The sequence below is a fragment of the Emydura macquarii genome, unplaced genomic scaffold, assembly GCF_026122565.2.
Source record: "Emydura macquarii macquarii isolate MOO-44397 ecotype Brisbane River unplaced genomic scaffold, CSIRO-AGI_Emac_v2 contig_2170, whole genome shotgun sequence".
Classification (NCBI taxonomy): domain Eukaryota; kingdom Metazoa; phylum Chordata; order Testudines; family Chelidae; genus Emydura; species Emydura macquarii.
Window position 1 is genome coordinate 170,745 of NW_027132307.1, and position 14,712 is coordinate 185,456.

General features: G+C 50.8%; 1 pseudogene; it reads right to left on the reverse strand.

The window, feature by feature from the left end:
- Positions 1-618: 618 nt before the first annotated feature.
- On the reverse strand, positions 619-2,276 carry LOC137160191 (ubiquilin-1 pseudogene; annotated as a pseudogene).
- Positions 2,277-14,712: the final 12,436 nt, after the last annotated feature.

Below are 14,712 nucleotides of genomic sequence, written 5' to 3' on the forward strand. Positions count from 1 at the left end.
GAGCTGGTCTTATTCAAGGTCTCGCACAGACGCTGTGTGTGACTTTGGATGAATCAATCTGTTTGTGCCTCAGTTTCCCCATCTATAACATGGGGGTAATAACCGTGTCTAAGGGGTACAGCTATATGACAACCCGCACCTCTTCCCCCACCCCCCAAAAAAACCCCATGCTAGTGAGTTTCAGAGCCTGGGTCAACTGATTCAGCCCGAATGTCCATTTTTAGTCCCATAGCATAATGCCTGCAGGTCCGAATCAGTTGGCCTGGGCTCTGAGACTTGTTTTGCTGTGTAGACGTACCCTTAGCTCACAAGGGAGGTGTGAGTCACTCAAGTACTACACTTCTGTGGGCCCAGGCAGAGAGATGGAATATTTGCCCAGCTCTAAGTAACATCTGCTTTACAGAGATGTAGCCAAGCTCATCATTAATTAGTTATCTCAAGATCCCTGCGTAACTGCCCGTTATCGTAGGGCCGAAGCACGCCACAGCTTTAGGCAGAAGCTACCGACTTCTGGCCAGTGAAGAAAACGACAGCGCCCCACCAAAAGATGCATCATATTGGCTTTCGTTTATAAGACCGAAATCCAAGCATCCCAGTGAACAAGTTACAGAAACGTTGCTACGATGGTTGGGCTGGATGCTTCTGCCTTCCCTCTGTTGCGCTGATATCTTCTCCGGTTGCCATCACAGCTTGCACGTTCCCGGCCTGGTTCAAGGAGCCCATAGATCCCAGCTACTCCAGTTCTTCCTGGAATTTGATTTCAGCACCTGGTAGGTGCTGAGGATTCGTCCCAGGCAGAACTTTCAACATACGCAGCATGTTTAAATGTGGGTGTCCCTGCTCGGACGTTGCCAACACTGGGTGTGACGTTTCACTGGCTGCAGGGCTAGGGCCAGTTGCACTTACCGAGGTCCCAGAATTCCCCAGGCCCCACAAACGGAGAGTAAACCAGGGCAGTAGGACGGGGGCCTCTGCTGCCAAGGTCTGCAGCCCCTGCTCAATCTGCAGCCATGCTTGCATGGCTTTGGGGTTGGACATGGCCACTAACATTTCCGGGTTCTGGATTTGCTGAAAGAAATTGGGCAGCCGCTGAGTCACTCGTTCTTGGTGCTGGGGGTTCTCTGCCGAGAAGGTAGCCTGGGCTGCCAGCTGAGCGTTTTGTATCAGCGACAGCATCATGCACTTGGTGTAGGAGGCGCACAGGTTCACGATCAGCTGGGGGTTTTCCGTGATCTGTTGGACCAGGTTCTGAATCCCGCCAGGGCCCAGGTTTGGCATGGAAGCGCTCTGCCCAACGGGGCCGGAGCTGCTGCTGCTGCTCACACTGCTCTCCAGATCCCCGCAGGTGCTGTTGGTGCAGACGCTCGTGGCGCTCTGGGAGACAGACGGAGGAGCTGACAGGTCTCTGTTATCGACACAGGGCGGATGGCCGCCCCGCCCCACACCCTCCAAGGAGGGATTTCTCACCAGTGAAGCAAAGGGATTGACCCCAAACTGCTCGTGTGCGGCACCTGGCATGGATTCCTGGAGCTCAGCGTAGCTGCATCGCAAGGCATTGTCCCCGCCCGGGATGTTCTCAAGGTTGCTCAAGGCTCGGTCCTGACTCCTCATCTCCTGCATCATTTCTGGGCTCCTGACGATGTCCAGCATCTCCCTCATGATGTCCGCATTGTTGAGGATGCGGCTGATCTCTGGGATCTGCTGGGCCAGCTGCTGCATCTGCGGGTGGGCCATGATCAGCTGCCTCATCAGGTCGGGGTTGGAGAGCATGCTCTGGATAAATGGGTTCTCCACCTTCTGGCCCATCATCTCCGAGCTGGCCATGAGCTGCAGCTGGCTCTGCAGTTCCGTGCTGGAGAGGCTCCCGTCCACGCTCCGCCGGCTCAGCTCCAAAGGGCTGCTGTTGGCCGAGGCGAGGCCGGCCGGGGCTGGGCTGGGGGCGACGTTCCTGGCCAGGCACATTTGCGGCAGCAGATTGTCCTGGGGTCTCTTCTGCGTCCTGACGACGAGGTGGACGGTGATCCCATCCTGGATCCCGCGCTGCCGGAGGGTGTCCTGGTCTTTCAAGATCCTCCCCACAAACACCAGCACCAGCTGGCTGGTCTGGCAGTTGAAGTGCTTCGAGATCTCCTCCTTGAACTGCTTGATGGTGCTGTTCTCCGGCACCACAAACTCCTCCTTGGCCTTGGGGGTCTTCACCGTCACGCGGATGATGCGGGGGTTGGCGGCGATGACGGGGCAGGCGATGGTGTTCTCTCCGCTGTCAGCCATGGCTCGCGAGGCTCAGGCAGGGGCTGCTGTGCTGAGGAGAGCAGGGTGCAGAGGGGGCTGGGTTTGCTTAACTACTCTTCCTATTGTTCCTGCTGCTGTGACCACAGATCTCTGGGGGGAGGAGCAGGAGTAATCCTGCCTTGTGTAACACCAGCCCCCACTCCTCCACTGCCCCTGCTTCTGCAACACTTCTCCGCATTGCCCCCAGCTGGGCCGACTGTGACATCACTGATGACATCTCTGCAAGCAGCAATGCCATTGGTCGCCCCTACTCCCCCGAGCCCCCAAACCGGACAGAGCCACGAAGGCTATTGGTCCATCGTGGAGGGTCCAGAGAAGATCTGCGAGAATGATGAAAGGGCTAGAAAAGGGGCCGGAGAGTGACCGACTCACAACGCTCAGTCTGTTAGTGTAACCCCGAGAACGCTACTGGGTGACGCGACCACAGTCTGGAAGTGCCGAGGTGGGGAACACGTATTTAATAATGGGCTCTTCGGGGGAGCGGAAAAAGCTCTCGCCCCATCCACCGGCTGGCAGTTGAAGCTAGACAAATTCAGGCTGGAGATCCAAGTGCGAGTAATTAACCACTGGAACAATGTGCATCGTTTGCGGTGGATTCTCCATCCCTGACCAGGCGGTGTGTGAGCGGAGGAGCAGGCCGACATCTGGCTGGATGTCCTCCAGGGTAGGTGATGCCATCACGCTGGCCGTCCCTCATGCCTGCAGCAGCAGGACGCCGGCAAACTGCACCCAGGTGGGGAATTGTCCTGCAGTTGCTCTACAGCGCCTTGCCACGCAGACCCTTTGTCCTGGGGTTACAGGACTGGCCAAGGGAGAAAGGAGGGCTCCGTTCTCGTCCTTTGGTGATGTACGAGGGGAGCAATGGGAGTTACACCTAGAACTGGGGTGTAACGGGGTCTGGAACTAACTCTGCCTGCCTCCTTCCTCCCAGGGGCCAAAGGGACCCCCTCCCCCAGCCAGGGAAAAGGGGGAAAATTAAACAGATTGGGAACTTACAGTTCATTGGGATACAAACCTGCCCCTGCCCCAGCCCTGGCTCCACACTCGCAACGTGAGCAGGCCCTGGCCGGGACAACCCCAGCCCAAGCGGTCAGCCCCCCGCCAGCCCCCCGAGGGGAGTCCATCGCGCCGTCTCAGTGCGAAGCTCTGCGCGGGGAGGCAACGTCAGCATGGAGGGGCCTGGAGCCCAGTAACGTGCGCTTGGCTAAAGCACCTTCCACAAAGAGATGCTCATGCCTCAGTCCTGCTTTGCTGGACGCGGTCCCCCCCCCCCCCCAGCTGTCGCAATGGGCTGCCTCCCACAGACCTAGCGCTGTGGCACGTTTCACGTGAATTGGCCCAGGTGGCTTTGTGGGGGTGGCTGAGCGGGATGGAGGTTGAGGTGGGGGCTGTGGCCTGGTGAAGGGGGCGAAGGGATCGTTTGCACGTGCTGTCTGGTTCCCTGGCTGTCGGGGGAGAGCGAAAACACAAGGCTGGGTGTGAGACAGATGGCTGTGTGTTACCTGTGCTAAAGGAAAGTTTTGCCACTGAGGCTAATGCGCTTTCCCCCGGGGATGAGAGGGTTGTTTAACTTCCGCTGGCCGATGGGAGTGCTAACGTCACACGGCACCCAGCACAAATGTCACAGGAAACTTTTTCCCTTTTATTCCCACTTTCCATTCGTGCAGCTGCTGAGAAGAGATGTCTCAGGAGAACAGAAGAAAGGCCAATCCTGGGTCAGACCAAGGGTCCATCAAGCCCAGTGTCCTGTCGCCAACACTGGCTAATCCCAGAGCAGTGAACAGAACAGGACAATTATGGAGCGATCCATTCCTGTCGTCCCCTCCTGGCTTCTGGCAGCCAGAGGTTTCGAGTTGCTCTGACCTTCTTGGCAAGTAGCCATTGATGGACCTGTCCTCCAGGAACTTCTCTGATTCTTTTTGATCCCAGTTATACTTGTGGTCATCACAACATCCCAGGGCAAGGAGTTCCACAGGTTAGCTCTGTGTTGCACGAAAAATTACTTCCTCTTGTTTGTATTAAATCTGCTGCCTATTAATTTCATCAGGTATCTTTTTGTACTGTGTAAAGAAGTAAATAACATTTCTCTATTCACTTTTCCACACCATTCATGGTTTTACAAACCTCTATCATATCCCTGCTTCGTTGTCTCTTTTCTAAGCTGAACAGTCCCAGTCTTTTCAGTCTCTCATCATATGCAAGCCATTCCACACCCTTAATCATCTTTGTTGCCTTCTATGAACCTTTTCAAGTCACACTATATCCTTTTTGTGATGGGGCAACCAGAACTGGACACAATATTCAAGGTGTGGGTGTACCATGGATTTATATAGAGTCACTATAATATTTTCTGTCTTATTTTCCATCCATTTCCTAATGGTTCTTAACATTCTCTTGGCTTTTTTGACCACTGCTGTGTGCTGAGCGGAAGTTTTCAGAGAACTATCCACGGCGACTCCAAGATTTCTTTATTGGGTGGTATCAGCTAATTTAGAACCCATCCTTATGTGTGTGTAGTTGGGATTATTTTTTCCCATGTGCATCATTTTGCATTTATCAATGCAGAATTTCGTCTACCATTTTGTTGCCCAGTCGTCCAGTTTTGTGAGATCCCTCTGTAACTCTATCTTCAATAATTATGTATCCTCTGCAAACTTTGCTACTTCACTGTTCACTCCCTTTTCCAGATCAGTAATGAATATGTTGAACATCCCAGGTCCCAGTACAGATCGTTGAGGAACCCCACTGTTTACCTCACTCCATTGTGAAAACTGACCATTTATTCCATCCTTTGTTTCCTCTTTTAACCAGTTACTGCTTCAGGAGAGGACCTTCCCTCTTACCCCATGACAGCTTACTTTGCTTAAGAGTCTTTGGTGAGGGACCTTGTCAAAGGCTTTCTGAAAGTCCAAAGACACTGTATCCACTGGATCACCCTTGTCCAAATGTTTGTTGACCCTGTCAAAGAATTCCAGTAGATTGGTGAGGCATGATTTCCTTTACAAAAGCCATGTTAACTCATTCCCAAAATATCATATTCATCTCTGTGTCTCATAGACTCGTAGACTTCAAGGGTACTGGAGATATTTGCCAATAGCAGTTGCAGATGAGCCATGTGCCATTGTAGGCAAACTCATCATATCAAAAACTCAGTCCTGAAGCCAGTTAGTCCCTCTTCCCCCACTCCGCTCCCAGTCCTCTGATGGTTAGAAACTTTCATCTAATTTCAAGCTTAAACTTATGGATGCCCAGTTTATATCCGTTTGTTCTTGCATCAACAGTGGCCCTTAACTTAAATAATTCCTCTCCCTCCCTGGTATTCATCCCTCTGATGTACTTATAGAGAGCAATCATATCTCCCCTCAGCCTTCTTTTGGTTAGGCTAAACAAGCCAAGCTCTTTGAGTCTCCTCTCATAAGGCAGGTTTTCCATTCCACTGATCATCCTAGTCGCCCTTCTCAGCACCTGTTCCAGTTTGAATTCAGCTTTCTTGAACATGGGAAACAAGAACTGCACACACTATTCCAGATTTAGTCACAGCAGTGCCTTGTATAAGGGTAATAACACTTCCCTATCTCCACTGGAAATACCTTGCCTGATGTATCCTAGAATGCATTAGCCCATTTCATGGCCTCATCACATTGGCGGTTCATAGTCATCCTGTGACTGATTAATACATCCGAGTCTTTCTACTCTTCTGTCGCTTCCAAAAGATACAACACTAGCTTATAGCAATTTCTTCTTGTTAGTCCCTAAAGAAATGAGCTTGCACTTTTACTAGGAAATTTCATCCCATTTCTATCACTCCAGTTTACAAGGTCATCCAGATCTTCCTGTATGATATCCCGATCCTTCTCTGTATTGGCAATAGCTCCCAACTATGTATCATCCGCAAATTTTATTAGCAATTTTTTACTTTTTGTGCCAAGGTCATTAATGAAAATGTTAAATTAGACCGATCCCAGAGGAATTCCACTAGTAACCTCCCTCCAGCCTGACAGTTCACCTTTCAGTATGAGCTGCTGTAGTCTCTCCTTTAACCAGTTCCTTACCCACCTTTTGGTTCTCATGTTTATCCCCATCTTCTCCAATTTAAATAATAATTTCCCATGTCAAGCCTGCAGCAAAACCTGGATTGTACTGAAATCCAGGTCTACTGCATTTTCTTTGTCTAGAAAACCGGGTATCTTCTCAAAGAAAGAGATCAGGTTGGTCTGGCATGATTGACCTTTCGTAAAACCACGTTGCATTTTATCCCAGTTACCATTTACCTCTAGGTCCTTAACTACATTCTCTTTCAAAGTTTGTTCTCAGACCTTGCATACAATTGAGGTCAAACTAACAGGCCTGTAGTTTCCTGAATCACTTCCCCCTCCCCCCCTTCTTAAAAACTATATTTGTAATTCTCCAGTCATAGGGTATGGTGCCTGAATTTATAGTTTAATTCTGCTCTTTACTATAGTTTCTGCCAGTTTGCCCAGTACCAACGTTAGGCTTACCGGACGGTAATTGCCAGGATCACCTCTGGAGCCCTTTTTAAAAATCAATGTGTCATTAGCTACTTCCAGCCGTCTGGGACAGAGGTTCCTTTCAGCTAGAGGTTACTGTGACTGAGGCGTGACCCTCGCAGCATCCCAGTTCAAGAGGGTAAGTGGCTCATGCTTATCTGGCAGTGAGTTTCAAGTGGCCTGACCACACTCACTAATGTCAGAACCTGTATCTAAGAAGTGTCATGTAAGAGAGCAATAGAATGCCAAGAGCACGCTGGTCGCTAATACGGTTGTGCGATGTGTGTGCAGAGGACACATTTAACACTACAAACATGTTGGGACTCAGGTTATCGAAGTGTGTCTGCCCGGCAGGGAAAGGCAGTGGGAATGCAAATTACACAGATGGGAAACAGGACTGTCAGGACACTATGATTTTAGAGAACACCAGTGGAGGAAGAAGCAGCATAGAATTTCCTTCACCAGCAGACTCCATGCCTCCTTCCTCACAGCTTGAATGAGCTTTACTGTATGTGTGTGTGTGTGTGTGGGGGGGGGAATCGTCAGAAGAATCCATTTCAAAAGTGCACTGGACTATAGAGAGGGGCAGAGAACCCCATGTTGTCTTTCAAGAAGAAGACAAAGGAACCAAGCACTTTGAACTTTGCGGGAGATGCTCCCCAGAGGTTTTGGTCTCCCATCCTGGAAGACAGGGTGGTACGGAGCAAAGGCTGCAGCTTTTATTTGCTTGTAGCCATTTCTAACTCTATCCTTCGTAACTGTGTTCACTTCAAATCCAATCTCCTTGGGTTAATGAACTTGTTTTCGTGTTAATCTAACCCAGCCCAGTTCCATGTCTGATTTACAGGGAGTATCAGCTAGTGACAAAGATGATCTGGAGCAGGGTATAAAATACCCTTCTCTCTAAAATCCAACCCTAGGGACCAGGATTTCTTCCAGTGCGTTACCTGCCTTTAAGCTTATGAAGGGAAAGAAGCTGGCGTAGAATGAGATGATCCCAAGCCAGAAGTACAGACGAATAGGTTCCGACCACTAAGAGAACTCCCCCCACCCCCATAAAGACAGGACATTGGATTTGATTTGCACACATGAACAAAGGAGGGGAACACATTGATCTTGTTGTGGTTTGTCTGCTGGGATCTGATTTTCTCTGTACTGCACCTTGAAATCTGCTCTTCTATGGAGCAGTTCAACCACAGATCTCCAGGCACTTTACAATGGAGGGAAAGTAGCACTATCCCCACTTTGCAGATGACAAAACTGAGGGGGAAAGAAACTCAGCCAAGGTGACACAACAGTTCAGTGGCAGAACCAAGACTAGAACTGCTCTCTCCCACTGTGCAGTCTGGAACTGCCCACTGGCCCTTGGCATGGCCCTTGACTGCTGCCTTCTGCTGCCATTCAGAGTCCGGCTCAGATGCAGCTCGTCACGGAGGAGATGCACACACCGTGCTCTCTCACTTGGTGATTTAACCTTTGTTCTTTCTTGTTTTGTTGTTTCCCTTCAATCTAAACCAAGACTCATTCACTCTGATGTGCTCTGGCTGCCTTTTGTGTAGGTAAGCAGTGTTGTAGCCGTGTTATTAGGGAGACAAAGTGGGGGAGGGAATAATTTTTACTGGACCAACTTCTGTTGGTGAGAGAGACACGCTTTCGAGCGTACACAGTGGAAGAACATAGTTACAGCCTCTAGTTCAGAGGAAAACCTGGCTTTAAATTCCAAGCCCCTAGACATTTGCTGTTGCCTGCTTTAGCTCATCAGGAAGTCGCTCCTGCAACATGGATAGAACAGATTGATCACCCGTTTCAGGATCTCTTTTGTTTTCACCCCATAAATGATGGGGTTTAACATGGGGGGAATGAGCACATAGAGGTTGGCCAGGAGGATGTGAACATAACCTGGGAGGTTGTGCCCAAACCGGTGTGCAAAAAAGGAGAAAAAGGCTGGCGTGTAGAACATCACTATGACACAAAAGTGGGAGCCGCAGGTACGGAGAGCCTTGAGCCGGGCATCCTTGGACGGGAGCTGGAAGACGGCCCTGAGGATCAGACCATAAGACACAGCGACGAGCACAGCATCCAAGCCAATTGCTAAAATAGCCACCGCTAACCCGTACCAGACATTGACTGTGATGTCGGAACAGGCCAGCCGGGCTATGCCCATGTGCTCACAATATATTCAGGAGCAACTCGCACTGACTTTTATGAACATACTCACAGGCGTAAAGTTGCCATTTTTTTTTCAAGATTTGGCCCTGAATATGTGAAGCTGATCTCATTAAGGTCTGGTCTACACTACAGACCTATATTGGTATACCTACATAACTCAGGGGTGTGAAAAATCCACACCTCCGACAAAGTTATACTGACCTCACCCCTGATGTAGACAGCGTTACATCAACTCTCTGCACTGGATGCTTCCCTGACCCACTGATCAATGCACACAGTGCAAAGCAAATACAATTTATTAAAAGGCCACCAACTAAAAAAAATAAACAAAAGAGGAGAAAGGTTAAAGGAAAACATCCAGCGCCACCACTGGCACAGATAAAGTCAGACAAGGTCACTCCCAGACTGCTGCACTGGGCGGCACAGAATGGGAAGGAGGCGAACATCCCGCAGTGCTGAAGGAACAGATCCAAGACTATTTAGAAAGATTGGACAGACACAAGTCCATGGGGCTGGATGCAATGCACCCGAGGATGCTGAGGGAGTTGGCTGATGTGATATCAGAGCCATTGGCTATTATTTTTGAAAGCTCGTGGCAATTGGGGGAGTTGGAAAAAGGCAAATCTAATGCCCATCTTCAAGAAAGAGAAGAAAGAGGATTCAGGGAACTACAGACCGGTCACCCTCACCTCAATCCCTGGAAAAATCATGGAGCAGGTCCTCAAGGAATCCATTTTTAGTCATGTGGAAGAGAGGAAGGTGATCAGGAACAGTCAACACGGATTCACCAAGGGTAAGTCATGTCTGACCAACCTGATTGCCTTCTATGAAGAGGTGACTGGCTCTGTGGATGTAGGGAAGGCGGTGGATGTGATATACCTTGACTTTAGCAAAACTTTTGATACTGTCTCTCACAGTATTCTTATCAGCAAGTTAAAGAAGTATGGGTTGGATGAATGGACTATAAAATGGATAGAGAACTGGCTAGAGCATAGGGCTCAACGAGTAGTGATCAATGGCTCCATGTCTAGCTGGCAACCGGTCACAAGCGGAGTGCCCTCAGGGGTCGGTCCTTGGGCCGGTTTTGTTCAACATCTTAATCAACGATCTGGAGGATGGGGTAGATTGCACCCTCAGCAAGTTTGCAGATGACACTAAGCTGGGGGGAGTGGTAGATACCCTGGAAGGTAGGGACAGGATACAGAAGGAGCTAAACAAACTCAAGGATTGGGCCAAAAGAAATCTGATGAGGTTCAGCAAGGACAAGTGCAGAGTCCTCCACTTAGGCCGGAAGAATCCCATGCACAGCTACAGACTGGGGACCGACGAGCTAGGCAGCAGTTCTGCAGAAAAGGACCTGGAGGTAACAGTGGATAAGAAGCTGGATATGAGTCAGCAGTGTGCCCTGGTTGCCAAGAAGGCTAATGGCATATTGGGCTGCATTAGGAGGGGCATTGCCAGCAGATCGCGGGAAGTGATTATTCCCCTCTATTCGGCATTGGTGAGGCCGCATTTGGAGTATTGTGTCCAGTTTTGGGCCCCCCTTTACAAAAAGGGTGTGGAGAAGTTGGAGAGAGTCCAGCAAAGGGCAAAAAATGATTAGGGGGCTGGAGCATAAGACATATGAGGAGAGGCTGAGGGAACTTGGCTTGTTTAGTCTGCAGAAGAGAAGAGTGAGGGTGGATTTGATAGCAGCCTTTAACTACCTGAAAAGGGGCTCCAGGGAGGATGGAGCTAGGCTGTTCTCAGTGGTGGCAGATGACAGAACAAGGAGCGATGGTCTCAAGTTGCAGTGGGGGAGGTCTAGGTTGGACATTAGGAAAAAAGTGTTTCACTAGGAGGGTGGTGAAGCACTGGAATGGGTTACCTAGGGAGGTGGTGGAATCTCCATCTTTAGAGGTTTTTAAGCTTTGGCTTGACAAAACCCTCACTGGGATTATTTAACTGAAGTTAGTCCTGCTTTGAACAAGGGGTTGGAGTAGATACCTCCTGAGGTCCCTTCCAACTCTATGATTCTATAACAATAACCCAGATCAGAACCATTGTCAGTATCTGCCAGAAGTCTCTCCTGATGAACTGTTCCATCTGCCAGGGCAGGGCAAAACCTGAATGCCCCAAAGGGAGAGAATTCACTGGACACTGTCCCACGTGCAGTCTCTGATGGCCATTAAAGGTGTTAGCTCAGACTGAAGCTTTTCCCACAGTCAGTGCATTGCTGGGGTTACTCTCCCGTGTGGATTCTCTGACATCTAGAGTAGTTGTCGATGACAGGGGTGTCTGAGGAGTAGCTGTGGATCCCGTGTTGGGAGGGAAAGCACCACTCGGTCTGTCTGTTGTTTGTCTCCTGGAGGACCGCGCGGCTGGGATCGTCCAGCCCCTGAACAAACTGAGCAGAACTACAATCCCAGTGTGCCCTACCAATGGTGTGCATGTTTACTGGATAGACTGCGCAGACGTGGCATATCAGAAAGAGCGGTCTGTCATCGGTGTACAAGTGCAGTGTTGAACACCCTGACAGAGCTACGCAGTGACTGGCGGCAGTCGCAGGCTAAACTTAAATTTTCTCCAGCGTTTGCTTTATTTTGTTGAATTTGATTTGTCGCAAACACCTCTGAGTTGGATGAAGTGACCTGCTCCTGACGTAATCCCAACACTCAAATGGAAATTAACTTGTAGCAAGACACTGGGGCCTTCCTCAGAGCCTGGGCCCGAAGAAGGGTTGTGACGCTCCTGCTGGGCAGAACAGGGCCATGCAGGCAGAATACCCCGGAAGCAGAGGGGTGGAGCCCGGGTAGAAAAGGGAACTATAAAAGGCCGGCCCAGCTGCAGACGTGTTTTCCGAGAACCTGCAGCTGTTTGGAGCAACTGCCCCACAGACCGGAGTCTCCAAGGCCTGCCTGGGCCACTGGGCCTGAGTGACTGGAAAGGGCCGCCAAGCCCTAGTAGCTGGGAAAAGCCACCTGAGACCACTGGGTGGGAGAAACCCCCTGAGGCCGGCCCTGACCTGGAAGAGCTGCAGTGTTCAGTATCACGGTTCAGGGCAACTGGCCCTGTATTTCTCTTCAGCAGTGCAGCAAGGGCCCCCGCCCTCAGGCTACCAGCTCCCCCGCTGTTGTCTCTCTTGGTGACAACTGGTGTCTGTCTCCCATCTGAGTGGGGTATCTCCAAGCTGAACAGTTGTCTTCACTGTGTTCCCCTGCACAGTCAGTCAGTCTGCTTAACCAGGCCTGTGCGCTTTCTTTTCAGAGACTGCTAATTCTTTCAGTGTAAATGCACTTTATAAGAAGAGCGCTTATCCTCCTAAAATGCTGGGTAAAGCACATCTAATCTTTCTATTTCCACCCCCTTTTTCTTGTTCAGTGTGGGACCTGCACTGCTGTGACAGGGCAGTTCCAGCGCGCAGAAATTGTTTTGCTGTGAGTTTTGTGGCAGATTTCCACAGCCAACTGCGCCTCTGAATTTGCTGAGATTGCAATCCTTCTTCGGCACTCATTAAGAGGATTTGTAGAGAAGGTAGAAAATGTAAACAGCTACGGCAGCAATAACTTGTTTTTACAAAGTCTGTTTGTTTCAGCAAAGCCCTACAACGAGAGCTGCACAGAGAACTAGTCAGATACGTGGAGCTGTCTGAGAAGTAGCTATTGCATACATCTCCCATTGCAGCACCATGGAGAACTGGCTCTGTTTAGAATGGAAGCGTGACAGAGATTGAGACTGACTCTGGAGCAAGTAGAGGATAAGCTTTTAAAAGCACGGCCATGACGGTAGCTGCTGTAAACACCAAGTAACAGGGCTGGGCCTGATCTGTGTGAGCTGCTGTATTTGTAGGTGCACCACTGAAATAGCAGAACTGCAGCAGCTGTGTGCAACTGAACACAATGCTTTGCAGCTGAGCTAAGAGCTCCTTTCCCAACCCTCCTACAGACACACCCCTTTGGAGTTTGCAGAGCTGCTAACGGAGCCAGCCTGACTCCTAGCTGCTCAGCATCAAGAGCTCCCTTTGCAGACAGAGCGGCCCTAGTAAACTCTTTCCGAGAAGAAGCAATGTCCCCTGCCGACAAGCCTTTGCATTGCTTAGCATACCCCACGCTGGGTGATCCTGGAAGGACTCGATTCACATCTGGCTACTCAACAGCCAATTTGGTGTCACACCCTTTTTGCTGCCTAGCCCTGGGCAGAGTAGATCTTGCTGGTGTTTGCTCCAAATGCCTCCCTCCTGCCATCTATGCCCCTTCCTTGGCCCAGGCAGGTTCCTACCAGCTTCTAGCAGCCACAGCTGCTGCTGCTGCCTTTTTATTACCATGATCAGAGAGAGCAGGGCTAGGGCAGGAGAGCCTGGGTGCATCAGCCCCCCACCAGCGCCTCTCCTTAGAACAGTAACATGCTACAGAGACCCTCCTAATATTATTCTCAAGGCACAGCCAGCCCTGCTGAAGAACAAGAGCTTCTCCAGCATTTCTCTCATCAGACAGACTTCCCTTGCTAAGTGCCAGTCAGTTGCTCAGCAAACCCCCAGCCCTTGCCCCAGGATCCATCTTTATAACCCTGCCTCTCAGGTGACCAGCTGGCCCTCCCACTCCCAGGTGCATCCTATGAAAGGGGCAGCTAACAAATTGATCTGAGCCACAGGGCTGGAAATCCCCCTTCCTCTCCCAGGCCCAACCCCCTTTGGGCTCCCAGTGCTGGGACAATGGTTCAATGCAGCCTGGCTAGCCCGTGTTTGTTGTGGGTGTATTTGTTTGGGGGCTGCACTAGCGTACCTGGCTCACTTCCCCAGCTTGCTAACAAATGAAGGGAGGGGCAGGAAAAGGGGCAAAGCCTGGGGGTGCAGAAGAGGGGAAGCACGATAGGTTACAGAAATGTAGGGCAGGGGGTGAAAAGGACAGGGCCAAAGGGAAGAGGCTGGTCTAGAATTCCTGGTCTGCTCTCTTGACCCCCTAACTTCTCTCTCTGGGTCTCCCAACTCCTCCAATCGCTCCCGAGCAGAGGCAGAGGCAGCGCAAGGCAGGACTGACCGGTGCTGCAGGGCAGGGTTAAGGTCTGGTGGTAGAGCATTGGGGAAGGGCTAGGACTGAGGCAGCAGGGGTGCCATGGGTCAGGACAATTTGCAGGGTGCTGGAAGACCCGTGGGAGCGGCCTGGTTCTGGAATGGCAGAGTTGTGCGTGGGAAAAGGTTTGAATAATCCTGGGTAGGGGGGCAGAGGCATGCAAGGAGCCGGGTACTCAGGATTGCCAGCCCTACACATTCCAAATGTGTGAGCCAGACCACAAAAAGTCATGAGCCATAAGAAATGGGTACACTGGGACTCATTCTGCCTCCAGGTGTCTGGGCCTCTAGGGTGTACCTGGGCCGTGTTTCCAAGCGTTTCTCTGTCACCAGAAGACGAGAACCAGCGTGCTCTTTGAAGCTGAGGTTCTCACTTAATCACAGGACTCCAGGAGCCAGGGATTGAGAAAAACATCAAATATCATGAGAGGTGAGATCCAATTATGAGAGCAGGCAGTGCTGAGTCATGGAATGGAGGCCGTCCGGAAAGTTAGAGGTACATCAGCGGCAGCGCTTCTGCCTGAGTGCAGTCAGGGTGATCCCCGGGGGCTGGGGCAGGCTGTGCGCACATCGACTGAGACAAGAATTTGTACTGAAGCCCCGACAGCTTGTGTCAGGCTGCCTGGAGTGGCAAAGGCGTGTGGGTACGGTACCAACCCCAGGCAAGCTGTCAGGAGCAGGGTGATTAGAGGTCCC